This window comes from Carassius carassius, chromosome 22, assembly GCF_963082965.1.
Source record: "Carassius carassius chromosome 22, fCarCar2.1, whole genome shotgun sequence".
Taxonomy (NCBI): Eukaryota; Metazoa; Chordata; class Actinopteri; order Cypriniformes; family Cyprinidae; genus Carassius; species Carassius carassius.
Window position 1 is genome coordinate 6724197 of NC_081776.1, and position 17884 is coordinate 6742080.

Consider the following 17884-nt stretch of genomic DNA (forward strand, 5'->3'; position numbering starts at 1 on the left):
TTCATTTACAAGGATTATCCTTTAGCCTACATATTATTATTATTATTATTATTATTATTATTATTAGTGTGATGTTGGGATGATCTTTTCCCCTGTGGAACACAAACGTTGCGTCAAATCAGACAATACACTGCAATAAATATGCGTTTATCTGTTTCCACTAAAATAGCTAAAATATGTTTATCTTATCAGCAAAGCTGCATACATTTAATGTGAAATAATCTAAATTCTATTTGGCCAGTGTAAAAGAATTAGATCATCTAAAATATCTGAGAAGTATTTGAAACCATTTTGTTTTTATGGATATTTTCATGTATTCATTCGAAATATAGCAGGGATACTATTTCCCTACTGTCTCTGTTAAACATGGTGTCATGTGCATGGGAATTCGCATCTAAATGATATGCAGATGAGGTTATGCATAGTAAAACAAGGCGTTGTAAGCTCCATATATGGTGATCTCGGGGACGAGATGAGGTGGAAATAAACGTATGCACAATCTTCCCCTGACTGGGATTTATAAAGAGATTTTTGCGAAGGTTCTGGCATGCGCATGGTTTTATAAATCTGAAAACATTTGGGCGTATGCAAAATAGCTTTTGTGCCTATGAGACCCCTGCTCTTTTCTATACAATGTCTATTCTGGTCCCAAGTTAAGTTGCCATTTTGCTAAGCAGTGTTGGGGAAAGTTACTTTTAAAAGTAATGCATTACAATATTGCATTACTCCCTAAAAAAGTAACTAATTCCATTACTTTTGATTATTATTATTTTAATTTTGTTTTTGTGAGTGGGATGCATTAATGCACATTCACATTTAGTCTAGAACAACAGTACTTAACAGTACTACACTTTCAATTTCTCCCAATATGGGGACAGGAGGCTTGTCAGTCAATAAATGGGAAAACAAAGTAACTGGCATTTCTTTTTTGAAAAAGTAACTCAGATATTGTCTTGTAAATAAAACAAGTAACGCGTTATTTTACTAGTTACTTGAAAAAAGTAATCTGATTACGTAACTTGTTTTACTTGTAATGCATTACCCCCAACACTGCTTGTAAGTATATTTTTAAAGGGGTAATATGACGTTGCTAAAAACAACATTATTTTGTGTATTTGGTGTAATGGAATGTGTTTATGTGGTTAAAGGTTAAAAAAACACATTAATTTCCACATTCTGTACATTATTCTTGCTCCTCTATGCCCTGCCTTTCTGAAATGCGTCGATTTTTACAAAGCTCATCTTTCTGAAAAGCAAGGTGTAAGCTGATTGACCAGCTATCCAGTGCTTTGTGATTGCCCCTAGCGCCAACCTCCAGCTCTCTCTCGTGAAGCCAACAAGGAAATGACTAAAACTGCAATTCATTTTATAATTATATTATATTAAGCCTTAAAGTTATGCATAATTAAGGGAGTGGCCACTTGAGTGACAGGTGGATTGCCACTTGCACTGCACTGTCGCGCTAGGTGGGTGTGGCTTTAGCAACCAGCTCCCGCCTTTTTTCCCATTTTCGATTGTCCGGGATAGTCGCGCAGTGATGCGCTGCCAAGATGGCGACGGCTGTTACAAACACGCCAGATTCCACCTCCACACAATCACAACGCACACCCTCACCGGAGTTCTAAATCACACCCATCTGATCCTCATCACCATCCTATCACCTCAGCACCATAAAAGCCACACACACACACACTCAAACATTGTCCGCTCACGTTCGCGACAAGATCATTCCTGTATGCTTACTATAAGGACTAACTACTCTTCTACTCTCTCCAGCGATTCTCCAAAGACCCAGTTCCCCATTGTGCATGTGTGTGGCTCACCGTCTCCCAGAAGTCTTCACCCTACCTGCACGGATCCCTCCTCAGTATCACTCATCACTACCTGCTCCTCTGCTTGTGTCTGTGTCAAATAAACATCTTCATTCTGTTACTCCTCAGCTTCCCGAGTGATCCGTAACAACAGCCCGCTCTGCATACTTTGGGCTTCAAAAATACTCTTCAGGAGTCTACGGGTGACGTCACAGACGCTACGTCCATGTTTTTATACAGTCTATGGATTGGCCAAATACCTCATTACATCATTAATGTAATAAATATAAAACCCATGTCTGCATTTGTGATGTAAAAAAAACACAAACAACAAGTGTTACTATACACTGCTTAAAATTCGCTTTTGTATAATCAGTGGCAAATTCTTCAAAGATGTGAACGTACTTACAGAATGTGAGTCAGAAGCACCAGACTGTCCTTGCAAAGTTGAAACTGCCCCACTTTATAGAAACAGACATTGGCATTGTACATTACTCACACAGGAAACAGTCCTCATCCTCCGTAAATGCGCTGCACACATCTAAATATTTGGGCTGAACTGTTCCGGAACAGTGTTGTAGATACAACTTAACCACTGATTTCTAGTTGCGTCCTCTTTTGGAAGTCCAAACAAAGTAGTTTCAATTTCACAATGGAACACAACTTCACCCCAACATGGCAGCAGTGGCAACAGTGAGAATAAAGGTTACACCTCCTATCTTTGCGTGAACATTTGGGCGGCGTTATGCAAAACTTCCCACACAGTGACACTAACATGGGGGCGTGTTAGAATGATCCGTTTTAGGGGTGTGTGGTTGACTCTTAACTTTTTTTAAAGAATATCTCCTTGGATTTTTTTACTTTAGTCTTTGCAACTTTACAGATCTTTATGCACCAAGAGCTTGTAACACTCCAAAGAGAAAGGAAAAAAATTAAATCGCATCATATAACCCCTTTAAAAAAATCTTCATGGAAGCACAAGCTGTGAGATCCACTACTAAGAGTTGTAGTCTTTTGTTTGATCTTATCTGGTTTGGGATTCTGGTAAATGGCTGGTAGAGGATTCAAACAGAAGAGCATTCATATTTGCTGGAGGTCTTTGAACCCCCATCCCCCCATCCCCCTAAATAAATAGATTTATTAGAAAAAACAAGTGTCTTCTAATAAATCAATCTATTTTCCTATAGCTAAGTTTTTTTATGCATAGCTTAAATGGATTTTGTTGTCTGTTAAATCTCGATATATTATTTTTTGTAAAGACTGACTGTAAAGTATTGCACTCTTATATAGCACTGCATTACGGTATCAGTCAAATTACCTATTGTTTTATTTGAAGGTATTATGGTATGGGAGTGATGTATGTTGTACTCTATGTTGTACTAAGTAGATGCGGATGTTTCGTGAAAACTTCATGCTGGATAAAAAGAGCCTACTAAGGAGGTTAATAAACCATGAGCAACGCTTTTATTTCGTAACCGAGTGACGGTGAACTGCGCACTCGAGCTCAACAGGTTATGGGCCCAGTCATGAAAGCAAAGCAAGCGGGTGTTTTGAGCAAGTTATACGTGACGTATTACACATTATTCAGTAAAGCTATCAGATGGAAACAGACGGAAGAATGCTGCTTGTTATGCTGAACTGATAAGATTGATAAAGTCTATCACTGATAAGACATGAGGCTGCTGATGATGTTAGGAAAGCCCTGAGAATAATGAAAGAGGAAAATTAAGCCACAAATAAATTAATGCTAGAAAGCCTATATGAACCGGTATACCGCCCAAACCTACCGCCTGTGTGTTGTATGTCTAATAAGGGAGGCACGGATTTAGAAAATAAATTTCTCTTATTTGGTGCTGTTTGTGTGTTCTTTATTTGTGCCGATTTGTACCATTCAAATTTACATCGGTTTATTTCCCATCCTCAGATTTTTTTTATTATTATTATTCAGGGAACAATAACACACAATGTTATCAAGAAAACAACATTAAAATAAGAGAAGAAGAAAAAGAAAGGACAAATTACAACAACGAAAACAATTGTCAGGGGAAGGAAAGTATAAGACTTAGAAAAAAAAAAACAAGATATACATATATACATACTTTACATACACGTATATATAAAATCAAATAAATATATTGTAAAATTCACAAACTTTCAAAGTTCTTGTAGCTTTCTTATTCACAGAGTCTCTGATACTTTTAATGTATATATATATATATATATATATATATATATATATATATATATATATAGCCTACTTATTTCAGTCATCAAAACCTTAAAATTGGGGGTTTTGTTGGTAAATTTACACTTATGTATGTGAAATTTGGTCAGTAGAATAAGTAGATTAATTAAGTAAAAGTAGCCTACTGTTTCTCTTGGTGAGGATAATAATGCAAACAGTACATTTTCCCACCAAAGTGAAGAAGGTCTTAAACTCAAAATATTTTCATTAATACATTTTTGGACCTTACACCATAGCTGAGTATGTACAGTGCCAAAATAAGTGCAAGGCAGTTTCCTCGAATTCCTTACAAAAAATACAATGTATATTTCAGCACCGCTGCTCCCTAAACGCAGAGTACGCAGTTTGCGTAGGGCACCAACTCCCAGGGGGCACCATCCCAGTTGCTCAAAAAATAAATAAATAAGCTTTCGTTTTATATTTATGTTAACATATACATATACTTATACATACATACGGTGACGGCGGCACAAGCAAAGCACACATGACCCGACATTGCCACATCTTCACCCCCGCTCGCTCTTACCTCCTCTTTGCGGCTGTCTGCAAATGATCATAGCTGGTTCTTATAGCAATGGTAACTACAAATTAACCATGGCTTTGATACTTCAAATCCCTTCAAATAATAATTTACGAAGTATTAAGATAAAAAATTTTGTGGTAAAAACAGACCTAAGCGAACAACCTTTTAAAATGCCATGAAATTCATTATAAAAAAACACCACGAGGCAATAATGATAATTAATAATAATAATTAATAATAATTGAATAACACTGTTAAAATATATAATGTAATACAAAATAAACAATTTATGTACTAAGGCTATTATTACAAATGCCTGCAAAGGGCACTAAAATGCCTAATAATTGCTGTTTAATATTCACCAAATTTGTAATTAAAATATCCACTTAAATTTTTGGTCACCTTTTTTTGCCATAGAAATGCTAGCCTCTTTAATTTCTTTAACAAAAACATGTGGACATCACAACCCTTACAAAAAATAATAAAAAAATAAAATAAATCCCTGTTTTTATTTAAGTAATTTGCTTTTTTGCATTAGTAAAATCATTGCCATAGGCGACAGTCTAGCTACAATTGTAATTTGTAAATAATACAATTTAATTACAAGTTAGTTATTTCTATATTTTATTAAAGTTCTGTTTTGACCGCTTAAGTAGGTGTTTTTTTTTTTTTACTTCCATAATTCGGGGAGGGGGCACAACAATACAGTTGTGCTTAGGGCACCCATGTGGACAGCAGCGGCCCTGGTATATATATTTTTAATTTTTGTAAATAATGATTTGCTGGATAAATTCTATGAATAAGCTTATAAGAAAGTACTTTAATCTTATATCTAAGATTATATATTTGTGGTAACAACCACAATTTTAACCAGCAAATACATTTTATATTATAATTATATTTTTTTAGATTTACTGATTTTTTTTTTTTACCATTATATATATATATATACATAATGTATATACAGAACACAGATGATGTGATGTGATATGAAAAGTTTACATTTTGAGCTTGATGAAGATACTGGCAATAAAACACCAGCACAAACATGGCACAAACAAATGGCATACTCCTGGTGATTATTTCTTTTTATGGGCTACCAACTACATGGAGGTCACGGACCTACTAGCTAGTGATGTAAATAGTTTGGATCAGCTTACCTGAGCAGATGACTCCAGCATCTTTAGAATGGTCACAGTCATGTTTACCCCATCCTTTTGACCCACAGTTTTTCAATCTAGACTCTGATCCAGTACACCTGACATAACTCCAGATTGATCCTGATCCTGGTCCAAATTGAGAATGACCCAGAGCATCTACAGCCTCTCCACAGTCCAGCTCTCTACACACCACTGCAGCATCATTCATATCCCAGTCATCACCACATACTGTTCCCCACTGACCATCATAATGAAACTCCACTCTACCACTGCAGGGACTGTTACCACCAACCAACCTCACATCCACACTGCCTGTTTGTGCAGTAGATGAATGATAGACAGAAAGAGCAAGATTGGAAAACAGAACAGGAAGAAAATAACAACATGTAAATCTCTGATAAATATATTTATAAATGCACAAAATATAGATAATACATGTCAGTTGGAGCAGAAGTCACCTGCAGCACCATACTATTGCATATAAATTATTATTTTCCTCCTTGACTCAAAGTACGATCCTACCAGCAGTGATGAGTTTAATCAGAATCATTAGCATCGCAGAGTTCATCTTCTTCTCCTGCTTGGACCAATATTTCTTCACCTCAGACTGCAGCACAAGTTTCTCCTCTGCTCTCTCAAACAAACTGAAGAAACTCGCTCCTGTCAGCCCCCTAAATAGAGAGTATGTGCCAAAACTTTCCTATCAAGTTTTTCATTACCTTATTAAACAGAACAGAGGAAATCATCAAACAACTTAAGTGACAAATCAGAGGAGGCATTTCTGATTATCACCATATATATCAATAAAACGTCAGAGCAGAAAAGGACTCCTCCCCCTCCATACAAAGACACTTCAGTGAGGATGCACACACACACACACACACACACACACACACTCCTGCCAGAGCCAAAAAAAAAAAGTCAAAGACTTGAAAGTTTCAGAGACAGGAAGCACTCCAGGTTATTTACAGCATCAACACCTGCTGAGATACAGAGACTGATAACCAGGGGCATGTCTAGAGCTTTTTAAATGGGTGGACCGTTCTAGGGCACTGGGTCAAAAGTGGATGGCCGACCGAGGTTGGGGGGGTTGTTGGCTTGTGGCATGTTATAATGCATTGTGTATACACTCACTAAACAGAGTAGTGGTTATGAGCACTCTTTGCAAGCTGTCTATATTCCATTTAAAATGTAGAACTTCTCCACACACGTTGCAAAGTTTCGGGAATGACGTCTGCATTTCACTCTCGAAGTTGCAGTGATTTACTCAGTGATAACCATACCAATCCTCGGGCAAAATATGTGAAAATGTATCGGGCGCCGTTTGTAAAGCTGCTCATGCTGAAAATAACAGCAACATTTTGTCACATTTAGCTTCAAACAATGTAAAAAAAACGGTATGAATTTTTTTGACGGTCACTTTTTAGCACATTTACAACAATATTTGTCAACTTAGAGATATTTTAAATAGTTAAATATAAATATTAAATGTTAAACCTAAATGTTAAATCTAAATGCTAAATCTAAATATTAAATCTAAATCTAAATGTTAAATCTAAATCTAAATATAAAATCTAAATTTTAAATATAAATATAAATGTTAAATATAAATGTTGAATCTAAATGTTAAATATAAATCTAAATATAAATGTTAAATATAAATCTTAAATCTAAATATAAATATAAATGTTAAATCTAAATCTTAAATCTAAATATAAATATAAATGTTAAATCTAAATATTAAATCTACATCTAAATGTTAAATCTAAATGTTAAATCTAAATGTTAAATCTAAATCTAAATCTAAATGTTGAATCTAAATGTTTCGGTTGAAACTAAATATTTAGCTAATATGCAAATTCAAAATGCCGGAAGTGCCCAAATAAAAGCTCGATGAGGTCAGTGTGTGTTTATAGCATTGTGTTAAATAAGGAACGAATAAAAATCATCTCATCCGAGGAAATTGACTCTTGGACATGGATTATCGTGATAATGACTACCGTTTTTTCCGGACTATAAATCACACTTTTTTCATAGTTTGGCTGGTCCTGCAACTTATTTATCAAAATTAATTTGACATGAACCAAGAGAAAACATGACCGTCTACAGCCACGAGAGGGCGCTCTTTGCTGCTCAATGCTCCTGTAGTTTTTATATTTTTAACTCCACTAATGTGATTTTTTTTAATAGAATTAGAAAACCCCAAATCGTTATCTCTATAATATTTTTTCAATTATTTTATGTGATTTTATTTTTCTTGTATAGAATCTCATATGATGAACACTTTAAATTTTTATTTACTGTTTTATGGCGTTATGATTGTTATTGTTAAATACAACCGTCTTACCCTGATCTTTTATGTTATAAGTTTGGCAATAATAATAAAAAGAGGTACAGGTGCACTACCGCTTCACAGCATCACTAACTCCACAGCCCAGTCCAGTTTCTCTCAGCGACTCTGCAATGTCTGCACACGTCGAACAGCTGCTCGAAGATCTCACCTTTGGAGAGGACTGATGGTTTTATACTCTAAAAATGTAAGTATTACTACTCAACAATGAAGATTACCCCATAATGAACTGCATCCTTTGCCCACCCCAACACTTACATGCAATAATAATGATAAATGCCAACCAATAATTATATAAATTTTTTTCCTTAAAATTACATTTTAGTAAAAGAAGCCAAATGTATTTTCTGTCGTGACATAGCTATACATGAATATACACTAATGCAGTTGATGTGAATGCATCAGTTTTCAGTCAAGCAATTAATACACGAATAGATAAAATATTTAGATCTTATTTACTGACAACAAGAAACATGTCTAAATGTTTAAAAGAATGTATAAATGTTAGCATCACAATAAATGCATACATGTACAAATCAACAACACATGAAACAAAGCTTCATTCAAACTTACTGTTCTAACAATCATGTATTTACAGATGGTTAACCCCACATCTTACTATCATCTCAACACAGCTGTTCTGATTCTGCTGCTGTGCTGTGCTTCACAGTCTCACTCTTCTCAACGGGGATATCGTTGAGCAACAGGATGAGGAAGACCATGATGTCGGCTCTCTGAACCACACAACCTTGAAGCGAGAGCAGAAGAACACGTGCAGGACAATCTGACTGCTGCTGTGTCTGCTCCAAACAATCGTGTGCCTGCTCTCCACGAGCACCACTACCTTTAAAACATTTACACATAGTTTACAAGTACATGCATTAATTTATTACTTTTGTAGTGGGCTAAACCACTGAACTGGTTCAAAACCACCAGTATATCTTTGAGCACGGCTCTTTTCTCCAGGTGGATCAGAGGATTGTAGGCCCCTGTAATAAGAGCACTGTCAATCACTTCAGATAAATGCTTTTGAAGCTTCTGAAAGTCAGCCTTCATTGTATAAACAGAAACCAGCAGAACAAACTTTACCAAAATCAAATCCTCAGTGTCTTTTGGTTTTTCTCTAGATGCTCTCGCTGCTCTGGGGCCACCGATGATGAAGAGACCACAGCAGCATCTGGTCCTGATGAGACAGTGAGAGCTGGAGTGATGGAGCGTCTCATCTATATCTCTGGACCATTTCCGGATGCTGCAGTGGACTTCTCCATCCTCAGTGCACACACCAGTCTGCAGACATTTTCATAACCTACACAAATACACACACACACAATACAAAAAGTCATTACTTTATTCTTTTGTTTCAGGTATTTCCTTTTTCCCCTTTCCTTGCAGGTCCTGCTCCACCACAAAAGATCTGCAGCAAATGCACAGAAATCAACAATAAGAAAAGTGCTGTTATAACTCTTTGAAATTACACTAATTAAAATGTTTCATTTATTTTTGTAGTGTACTTACACAAATCCTTTGATGGCAGCATTCCTTCATCATTCACTCTACAGCAGATAAACAATCTGTTCCTGTAACATCCAGACGAGAGTCAGTCTCCTCTGTGATTTATCTGTGATATACTGCATCTGCATGTTGAGTTAGTAAATGATGTAACTCGCTTTTTATCCAACACAAATGTTCCTAAAATTATCAATATTGCAAATGGACAAATAAAATAGATAACCTGTGTTTAGTTACTGTATGTAGATTTGTTTGATTACATGACTTACACTCATCTAAAGCAGTGTTGACAACAATGAGTGAACTCAGATGCCTGTTTCATGTCTGTTAATTAAATGTGCTCACCTGCAATACTTATCAAAGACTATCCTGTCAGATGACAGACATTTAGTAATAGTCTTCAAGATGTATATATGGTTTATGTAAATCCCATTTTGAGTCGTGTACTTAATGGAGCTCCCCTGTTAGTTATTCATTATAAAACGTGTTTTTACAGCACAATCACAAATATGCTATATTATGTAAGTAACAAACAGGGTTTAGATTAAGCCAGGATCAGGCCATGGCTCGATTAGTCTTGCCTGTGAAACCGGAGGATAGCGTCTTTACACCTTTTGCTTATATGTTGCTGACTTTACACCTTAGATTTAATAGATTATTGACTCCAAAATCAATACCACTGTATGAAAATAACTTAAATAATTATTTCGTGAAAAAAAATCACTTTTCACACTTTTTTTTTTTTTTAAATATATTCTCACCATTGTAACCAAGCGTGCCGCACAAGCCCTGAAAAGTGAAGCCAAAACGTCTCGATCGCCCCCTGTTGAGTGGTCCTAGTATAGGTCATAAACCCCGCCTCCCCATGTTATTTAATGGGACGCGAGACCAACTAAACAATTAAATTACCCTTCAAATATATTTTTTCCGAAGCTGTTTTTTGTCATTTACTGTAGTTTGTATCACGCTAATGTAAATTCAAGTGTTCGTTTTTAAAATAAGTTGTTTTTTAGATAGTTATTTAATGCTCTAAAAACAGTGGAGTGACGTCGTGATTGACAGCTGTGATTGACAGCTCTCTGAGCCGGAGGAGGCACTGAATCGTCAACAGGCTTTTTTCATGATATTCGGAGGACTGAGGAGATTGTATTTACCTTATTTTAATGAGATTGGAGTGGAACGGAGCAGACAGAGTTCACAGGAGCAGGACTCCACTTCCAAAACAGTGCAGATTACGGTATGTGCATTCTGCGAGGGAGAGTGAGGGCGGGGCACAGGGGCGGGGCCGTTGATTTCGCGGCTTTAAGGCTTTACTTCCTGCTTGCTACTGCGCATAGCTACTGCGCAGAACTGGTCCCTAGATTGCTATCTGCGCAGGCGCAAGTCCAAGATGTCAGCGCCATATCGGGACACTGGCGGCTTCAGTTTTGACCAATGGAAGAGAGCGAATGCGAGTGGTCCATCTTTTTTTACAGTCTATGATTGTAACACACAGCAAGCCGTCATATTCGTCTTCTTCCCAGTTTAACGGCGGTTGGCATCCAGCTTATTGGAGCAATACCGCCCTCTTCCGTTCCGGAGTGTGGATCAGATAATAAAACTAAACGTATACATCTCTCACATTGTTCCCTAACATTAATATCTACATACACTAGCGTACTCTTCAAATACAGTTTCTCCAAACGTGTTTATTACTTTAGGTAGTATTTATCAAGGTAATCCATGTCCAAGAGTCAATTTCCTCGGATGAGATGATTTTTATTCGTTCCTTATTTAACACAATGCTATAAACACACACTGACCTCATCGAGCTTTTATTTTGGCACTTCCGGCATTTTGAATTTGCATATTAGCTAAATATTTAGTTTCAACCGAAACATTTAGATTCAACATTTAGATTTAGATTTAGATTTAACATTTAGATTTAACATTTATATTTAACATTTAGATTTATATTTATATTTAACATTTAGATTCAACATTTAGATTTATATTTAACATTTATATTTAACATTTAGATTTAAATTTAACATTTAGATTTTATATTTAGATTTAACATTTAGATTTAGATTTAACATTTAGATTTAGATTTAGCATTTAGATTTAACATTTAACATTTAGGTGTAACATTTAATATTTATATTTAACTATTTAAAATATCTATTATCTATAAATATTGTTGTAAATGTGCTAAAAAGTGACCGTCAAAAATTCATACCAGTTTTTTAAACATTGTTTGAAGCTAAATGTGACAAAATGTTGCTGTTATTTTCAGCATGAGCAGCTTTACAAACGGCACCCGATAAAAATGTGCATTAAGACTAGAGCACCCTTACTAATTTCAGAAGCACCCTCAGTGATTATTTCGGGAACCTGTTTGATATGCTTTTATTGCAAAACTATATACAAAAACAACAAACAACAAATGCACTAAATAAAACAATTGAATAAATACATAGGCTATTTACAATTTAAGCACTTAACTAACATAAGTAGGCTATTTCTAAAATAAATAACTAGAGAAGGCTGACTATAATCAGCTTGCTTCCATTTAGTGAGATAAGCCTACTCCTCACCTGAATTAGAAAAAAAGCTATTCTAGTCTTCAGTGATGCAAAGAAAACGTTTGAGTGCAGGCCTACACGTAGCATAATATCTGAGTGAGAGCAAAGACCATTCATAAAAGAACAATGCATATTTAAAAGCACACATCCAGTTTTGTGTGAGTGAGGGAAATCCGCTTGCGAGTGTAGATTCGTCCTTGCGCATTACATTAATGTCTCATTCATTATGCGAGCTCGATATGTGTATATCACGCTATAGAAACCACCTAAAATTTAGCATAAAGAGGACAAGAAAGTGCCTATCAGAAATCATTGATAGAATCAATAAGGGTCATCAAGGCCTGCACAGATGTCATGAAAGGGCCTACCAAGCAGTTTGGTGGCCTAGCATCTCACAGGACATTAAGCAGCAAGTGCAGGTATGCCTATACTGCATTAAAACAAGGGCAAAACAATGAAAAGAACCGTTGATTTCAAACGAATTACCCTGTAGGCCCTGGGAGAAAATAGCTGTAGAGAAGTGTGAACTAAATAAATGCCATTACTTGGTAATATCCACTGTTGGGAACGTTACTTTAAAAAAGTAATTAGTTATAGTTACTATAGTTACCCGTTGCAGACTTCGCTAAACCACGCCTCCCCCACCACATACCCCCACCACCCGACTCAGGCCTGGGAGCCATCCCAGGAGATAGTAACGAAGGGTGAGAACCGCCCACCTCATGGCCAAACACTCCTTCTCTATGGTGCTGTACTTAGTCTCCCTTTTCGAGAGCTTTCGACTAATGTACAGCACCGGACGGTCTTCCTCCCCCATCTCCTGGGACAGGACTGCGCCCAGCCCCCTGTCCGACGCGTCGGTCTGCAAAAGAAAGGGGAGAGCAAAATTAGGAGAGTGCAGGAGCGGCCCGCCACACAGGGGCGCCTTAACTCGGGTAAAGGCCCGTTGGCACGGCGCCGTCCATTGGACCGTATCCGGTACCTCCTTTTTAGTGAGGTCAGTCAACGGGCTGGTGAGGTCAGAATAATGAGGAATAAACCTCCTATAATATCCCGCCAGCCCCAAGAACCGCCTCACCTCCTTTTTGGTCTTGGGCCTGGGACATGTTGCAATTGCTGCCGTCTTATCAATTTGGGGACGCACCTGCCCGTGGCCCAAGTGGAAGCCCAGATACTTTACCTCCAGCCGCCCAACTGCGCACTTCTTTGGGTTGGCCGTTAGCCCCGCCCGTCTCAGCGCCCTGAGGACCGCCCTCACATGCTCCATATGCCGCTGCCAGTCCCCACTATAGATGATAATATCATCCAGGTAGGCTGCGGCATATGCAGCATGGGGCCGCAGCACTCGATCCATGAGGCGCTGAAACGTAGCCGGGGCTCCGAACAAGCCGAACGGAAGCGTAACAAATTGGTGTAATCCGAACGGCGTGGTGAAGGCTGTCTTTTCTTTGGACATGGGAGATAAGGGGATCTGCCAGTATCCTTTGGTTAAGTCCAATGTCGAATAAAAACGAGCCGTGCCTAACCGATCGAGCAACTCGTCAATTCGCGGCATTGGATAAGCATCAAATTTGGAAACTGCATTCACCCTGCGATAGTCTACACAGAACCGTACCGAGCCGTCCGTTTTGGGCACCAAAACTATCGGGCTCGCCCAATCGCTGTGTGACTCCTCGATTACCCCCATCCCCAGCATGGCCTCTAATTAAGTCTGAACTACCTTTTTTTGTGTTCAGGCAATCTATACGGCCGGCTGCGAATTACGACACCCGGCTCTGTCTCAATGTGGTGCTGAATCAGGTCCGTACGACCAGGTAGGGCGAAAACACATCCGCAAATTCTACCTGCAACCGCGCGATGTCAGTGAGCTGTGAGGGCGAGAGGTGGTCCCCTCCTAGGGCCAGTGCGAGGGGTTTTCTTTTAATAATCGCTTCTGGCCCGAGATCCTCCTCCCCACTCACTACCGTCGCTAGCAACACAGTTTTGTGCGCAGGTCCAGGACATATTGAATTTCATTTTTGCTATCCGAGTGTCCGTCCTCCCAAGTTTCTCTCAGGACGTCTAGCACCCCCCGGGCTGACGTCCATAGAGAAGCTCGAAGGGGGAAAACCCCGTGGAGGCTTGGGGGACCTAAGAGGGGTTCTAGCCAACGGTCCCAATTTTTCGCGTCTTCTTGTACGAACTTCCGGATCATGGTTTTTAATGTGCGATTAAACCGTTCGACCAGACCGTCCGCTTGTGGGTGATAGACGCTGGTACGCACCGCTTTAATGCCCAACAATCCGTACAATTCGCTTAACGTGCGTGACATAAACGCGGTGCCCTGGTCCGTGAGAATCTCCTTTGGGATTCCCACGCGGGAGATTAAACGAAACAAGGCGTCCGCCACACTCTTTGCCGAGATGTTGCGGAGCGCCACTGCTTCAGGATACCGTGTCGGGTAATCCACTAAGACCAACGCGAAACGGTGTCCCCGTGCGGATCGCTCTAACGGCCCGATCAGGTCCATACCAATTCGCTCGAAGGGGACCTGCACTAGAGGAATAGGGCGCAAAGGCGCTTTTGGAATGGCCGGTGGGTTTACCAACTGACATTCCCGACAAGATGCGCCCCACCTGCGCACGTTCTCGTGAATGCCCGGCCAAAAGAATCAGGTCGTTAGGCGATTTAGTGTTGCTGCTACTCCTAAGTGCCCTGCCATAGGATTATAATGCGCTGCCTGGAAAAGCATTTCCCGACGGCCCCGCGGTACTAACAGCTGGGTTGTATCTTCCTTTGTCTGAGCGTCGTGGGTCACTCGATACAACCTGTCTTTAATAACTGCAAAATACGGGTGGGATAGCGGACGCTCAAGGTGGAGGACCCGCCCATCGATCGAGCGGACCTGCTCAAAGGCATGCTTAAGCGTCTCGTCCTGGGATTGTTCCAGGGGAAAGTCATCGCGGCTGGCAAGGTTTAGCCTCGCCATGCCGCTTGGTTCCCATGGGACCGCCCCGCTAGGTCCTGGGACAGATTCTCCCACCTGAGCGCTCGCCTCGCCCCCCGGCCGGTTCTTTCCCCCGATGGCACCCGCTGTCAAATACCCTAGTAAATGCTGGAACGCTGGCCAATTCGTCCCCAAAATTAGCGGATGCCGGAGGCGCGGACTAACGGCCACCTCCACACTATGCTTTTGGCCCCGAAATTTAATGCCTATGGCTTTTAATGGATATTCCCTTATATCCCCGTGCACGCACCTCACCTTAACCATGCGGCCCGTATCCAAGCGATGCCGGGCGGTGGCACTGGACCCACTGGGCGGTCTTCTTTGGGAGGCAGGAGATGAACTGTTCCAGCACCACCGCGTTGATGATGGACTCGGCATCGCCGTCCCCGGCCAACAGCCATTTGCGGCACGAGTCCCGGAGCTGCTGCGCCAACACAAAGCGTCGGCCCGCTTCGGCCAGCTCCAGCAACCGGAAGCGCTGGCGATGTTGTTCGGGGCTGAGGCCGACCCTCTGGAGGATGGCTCGTCTCAGGTCGGCATAGACCAGGAGGTTCGGGACGGGCAGTTGTTGGGCCGCCTTCTGGGCCTCCCCCGACAGCAGAGGGATCACCCGGACGGGGCAGCTGTCCATCGGCCACCCACATGCCTCTGCCGTCCGCTCGAACAGGTCGAGGAACGCCTCTGGGTCGTCAGCGGATCCCATCTTGGTGAGCAGCATGTGGGCGGGCGGGGCGCTGGAGGAGGCCGTATACATACTCACCTGAACCACTTACCGCCGCTCGTCTCTTCACTCGCTCTCCCGTTGCAGACTTCGCTAAACCACGCCTCCCCCGCCACACACGTCAACAGACAGCAAGAGTTTTATCCTGCACTTTAAGTATTATCTTTGTAACAAAAGTGTTTTTGGCCACTACCTTTATAGATGCGTGTGTCGTTGTGAGATGCTTCATTAAATTAGAGTTGCTTACAAAGGATGTCGACAAAGTCTTCGCTCCTGGACATAATGTACACATTACATGCACGTTCTTGCCTTTGACCACAATGAATTTGAAGTAGTGCTTATATCTCCACCTTGAAAATGCCAACTTTTCATAGGATTGCTCCTGACTCGCCATCGCTGCTGCTGCTGCGAATCTCTGTTTAGCTGTTGCGTGTGCGTGTGTGTGTGTGTGTGGCGCTGCTGGCTCGTGTGCTGGCATGTGTGTAAAAAACACTGGCTCTGATTGGCTACCATGAAACACATGACTCTGCCTTAGCCAATCATAATCGCTTATCTTGTTATTAGCCCTCACTAGGTGTGTGAGCCAGGGGTGCTTTCGGATTATATAGTTAATCAATCAATGCATACTAATGCACCGCATTTAACGTCCAGTAATGTTAACGGCATTGTAACAACAGGAAAAGTAATTAATTAGATTATACCGTTACTGAAAAAATAACGTTGTTACCTATCGCCGTCCTTTTAAACGGCGTTATTCCAAACACTGGTAATATCAGATTACTACTCCAGATACATTGAGATCCTGTCACTTCCATTGGGCAAGTGACTGAAAAACTCAAAGCCACCTTTGCACGTTTTGGGATCACAAGTTAGTTGAGAAGTGACAATGGCCCACGGTTCTCAAGAAAAGTGTAAGGGAAACAGGTCAATTTAGCTCAAAGGGAATCATTTAAGATTTTAAAGGGAATTTGAACAGAATCACTGTTTCATGCCTGATCACTGAGACGCCCTGCGATTCACTGAACGAGCCGTTTAACATCAAATCTGCACTGGATATCCAAAGTATAGTGAAAACACTATTAATTAGCACAGTAACAAGATCGGCAGTTTAAGACATTAACTTGTGTGACCTAGACTTGGTAGTTGTTATTAAATATTCGACCAAATTGACTACGCCACCCACAAATTCTGGAACGTGGGACCCTAACAATGATCTGATCTCTTTTTTCCCATTCACACAGATGGTTCAAATAAATGAACTAGAAGCCAGAGTACAAAAAGGGTTGATTTATTTTTTAGAATGAGCAATATCGTTCTTCTCTTATGACTAAAAGGACTTGGTAACACCATTCATAACACAAAAGAAAACAAAATGGAAATAAACTAATTACAACCATTAAACACCACTCTAAATGGATTTAAAGTAAACTAAACCAAATTAATTTCCAAAAGAAATAGTAACAATGCTCCAAACAAATTTAAAATCTAATTAACATAATACAATAAGAGAAACCAATCATTAAACTAAAATTCACATTAATTAAACAGGGAAATCATACTTTAAATCAAAAGAAAACATGATAAGAATGGCACTCAAAATAACACCAAATCAACCTAGAATCATAAAATGGGAAATATACCACATGGGAGGAAGAAAAAAAAATCAAACCCAAAGAAAAGTCAAACCCAATCAAACCATTATACGTAAAACACACAATCAAACAAGACCTCCCAATATAGCAATTTACCATTTAAATAAGACAAAATGAATGCAAAGAAGGTTTTGACGTCCTGTTATTAAAACCATTTAAATTTTATTACACACCACATTCTACATTTAACAATCATAAAAAATACTCCCGTTGCTAATACACTAATGCTCATTTAATGGATACTTAACATACATACGTCTTTAAAAAAAAGACAAACTTGATCATTACTTACGTCCAGTGGCCGTAACAAAGCACAAAATGGCATGCGCACTATGTTCTCACCTCAATTATTGAAACAGGAAC